The sequence below is a fragment of the Elephas maximus genome, chromosome 15 (genome assembly GCF_024166365.1).
Source record: "Elephas maximus indicus isolate mEleMax1 chromosome 15, mEleMax1 primary haplotype, whole genome shotgun sequence".
In the NCBI taxonomy this organism is placed as follows: domain Eukaryota; kingdom Metazoa; phylum Chordata; class Mammalia; order Proboscidea; family Elephantidae; genus Elephas; species Elephas maximus.
The window spans coordinates 39,385,107-39,388,471 of NC_064833.1; the positions used below are offsets into that span (position 1 = coordinate 39,385,107).

General features: G+C 41.1%; 1 non-coding gene across 1 annotated transcript; it reads left to right on the top strand.

The window, feature by feature from the left end:
• The first annotated feature begins 2,780 nt into the window (after positions 1 to 2,780).
• Positions 2,781 to 2,887, top strand: LOC126059097 (U6 spliceosomal RNA). Its single transcript, XR_007513361.1, has one exon. It is a non-coding gene; the product is annotated as a U6 spliceosomal RNA (small nuclear RNA).
• The last annotated feature ends 478 nt before the right edge of the window (positions 2,888 to 3,365 follow it).

Genomic DNA, 3,365 nt, shown 5'->3' on the forward strand with positions numbered 1-3,365 from the left:
GAGGGGACAGGAAAGCTGGTAATAGGGAAACCAAGCCAAGAAGGGAGAGCGTTGACATGTTGTGGGGTTGTTAACCAATGTCATAAAGCAATATGTATACTGTTTAATGAGAAACTAGTTTGTTCCGTAAACCTTCCTCTAAAGTACAATAAAAAAAAAAAAAAACCGTTACCATCGAGTTGATTCTGACTCATAACGACCCTACAGGAGAGAGTGGAACTGCCCCAGAGGGTTTCCAAGGCTGTAAATCTTTATGAAAGCAGACTGCCACATCTTTCTCCTGTAGAGCAGCTGGTGGATTTGAACTGCCAGACTTTCAGTCAGCAACCAAGTGCTTAACCACTGCACTATCAGGGCACTCCTCTGAAGATATTACAGCCTTGGAAACCCAATGGGGTGGTTCTACCCTGTCCTGTAGGGTCACTATGAGTCAGAATCGACGGGACAGCAACTGGGTTTGGGTTTTTTATTTTTGTTTGCTTGTTTGTAATATATACTTACAGTATATCTCAATTGGGACTAGCCACATTCCAAGTGCTCAGTAGCCACATGTGGGTAGTGGCCACCGTAGGGGACTGAGCAGGTCTGAAAGGCCCTGTACCGTTATGCTTCTACCAGCCTCCCACACCACTTTCATCTTATTCTCTATATTGCTTCCAAGCTCTAAGCCTTCACACATGCTATTTCTTCTGCTAGGAATGTTTCCCTTGCCCTTTTACCTTGACATTTATGCAATCATAATAATCATTACCCTTTATCGAAATTGCTTAATGTCTGTCCTTTTTTCCTTGACTGTAAAAGTCCATGAGGACAAGGAACCGGTGGGTTTGGCTGACTGCCATATCACCAGCATCTAGCACAGTGCCCGCCGCGTAGTAGAGGCTCAACAAATATTGCCAAACAGAAAATCAAACCAAGAGGAAGTCTGTGAAATTTTAGGGAGGGAGAATAATTAGGACATTGTTACATAACATGCAGGATTCAGACAAAGGCTCTGAAAAGCTAAAGACTGCCTTTGTCTTATGCCCATCATTCTTTGCTGGCTGTGGAAGGACAATTTACCTCATCTTCCAAATGCAAAGTCTCAGGGCATTTAGGTCCTCTTGAATTCATTTTTAACAGGGCAGAGAAGAGATCGAAACAAGATGGACATACACAAGGCTCACCAAGGACCTCCATGTGGATCTAACTCCTCAGCCTGGGATGGCTGAGAAGGATCGCCTCAGCTATCATCCTCCCTTTCTGTTGGGAGGGCATTGAGTGTGAAGCAGCGGAGACTTACATCAAGAACACTGGACAGTCAGCAAAGCATAGGAGTTAGAGAAATCTTTTGAGAGATGACATCAAGAGATACCTTAAGGGAAGTCTTTATCTGAAATAGAGCTGTCTCACTGATTTTGTTGTGCTGCCGTAATCCAGTCCTGGTATTTCTCTAGCCAACTTAAGTTGAGTGTTAAGAAGAGAAACGACTTAGATTTGGTTCTCAAGCAGCACCATCTTGGATTTTCTACATAGCTAACTGTGCCCTGGAGAAGGTGTCAGAAAAGGTGAGGAAAAGAGCACTGATCAAATGAAAAGACCTGGGTTACACTGATAAACTAGTTTATTCCTTGGGAAAATTCCTTTATCATTCAGGGCCTCTGCATCCACCTTTAAAAATGGGGCTAAACACACTTCCCCTATTCAGCTCATAGAGCTGCTTACAAGCTCAAATATGCTGATGTATACAAAAGCCCTCGGAAAGCATAATATTCTGCATTTGTTGGCACTGTAATAGTACCCACGTCTGGGAATATACACATGGTGGTGAGTAGACTGGAATCCCTACCTAGGGTGGCAACCCACTTGGGTAAAGGAAAGCCACTTAGAGCTGGGATAATTAGAGAATTTTGATGACCAGTGTTCCCACACTTCTACCTACATATCAAATCATTTGAGTGACCCATTTACAGTAAATCCCATTGCAATGAAGCCAATCTAATGGGAAGGAAAGCACAGAGCATAAAGTCACGGCCTTGTGCTGAACATGGCTAAAGCATGGACACTCATCGTTTGGATACAAAGTACAAGTTTGGGCAGAATTATTATAGAAATATTCAACATATGACTGACTGAATTTGTCAGTTTACTGAGTTCCCTTTGATCTCTTTGTAATGACCCTGGCTTGAGTGAATTCTCCAAGCCAACTCATGATAATCCATGATAAAATGCCGCATATTAAATATTCTATGAGGCATGGGCTAAAAATAGTATTCAGGTACCTCCAGAGCTCTCCGAGTCAGAATCCCAGGGGAACAAGGGTCAGCATGAGTGAGAAGAACATCTTTCCCCCGGGAAATTATCAGGCCATACCTGGGTCTGTCCAGATAATGCAGTCTCCTCATATTGACAAACACGGAATTCCAAAGAAGCATAACTCTCTCAACTTTGGTTTCTTGTTCCAGCAGAAGAAATGAAACTCGTTTTAAACTCCTCCTGCCAATTGGCATTCTAACCTTGACGGAAATTTAGAAATTCATGGTTGTCTACTCGACAGATGCCAACAATCCTGGTTTGACCTTGACTGCCTGCCTTTACAGTGAGGTACTGAAAGACAGAAAATAACCCCAAAATACAAAAAAGATGATACCTTTTTTAAAATTTGCTTAGGATAATTTAATTTTTAATTCTCCATTGGTCAATGGAGGCATAGTCTAGATCTGGAGAAACCTAGATGAGATTCTGGGATGAAAATGAGAAGTAAAGAAATAACATGAGTGAGAAGTTAAGAAATAACATGAGTGCTCACTTCGGCAGCACATATACCAAAACTGGAATGGTACAGAGAAGATTAGCACTGCCCCTGCACAAGGATGACACAAAAATTCGTGAACCATTCCATATTTTTTTTAACTTGAGCTGTAAACTTTCACCTAAAGCACAATAAAAATAAAAAGAGTGAAAGAAAGAACATGAAGTGAAGAAGGATGACCCAGTGGTAGGCTTTGAGAGAAGTAGTTTTCTATTTCTCTGATTAAATTATCTAAGCCTTAAATATTGGTTTTAGAAAGGACCCTTCTAGTTTTCACAGTCTCACTGAAAAGATAAATGCAAGCATTGAATGTTTATCACCATGAGACAAAGTAAAACAGTGTGGCCTTGTGAAAGAAAACTTTTCCTGGGGTCATGGGACCTGTGTGCTGGGATCATCTCTATGTTGATAGACTGTAACCTGAGCAAAGTATTTATGGCCCTGTTTAATTATTTACAAAATGGGGATTATAATATTCATCCGATCTGCTTCCCAAGATTTAAATTTAGATTTAAAAACTAAAAGAAGTGCTATGAGGGCTACTTAGATACCAGTGGTAGGTATTGCATTGTTA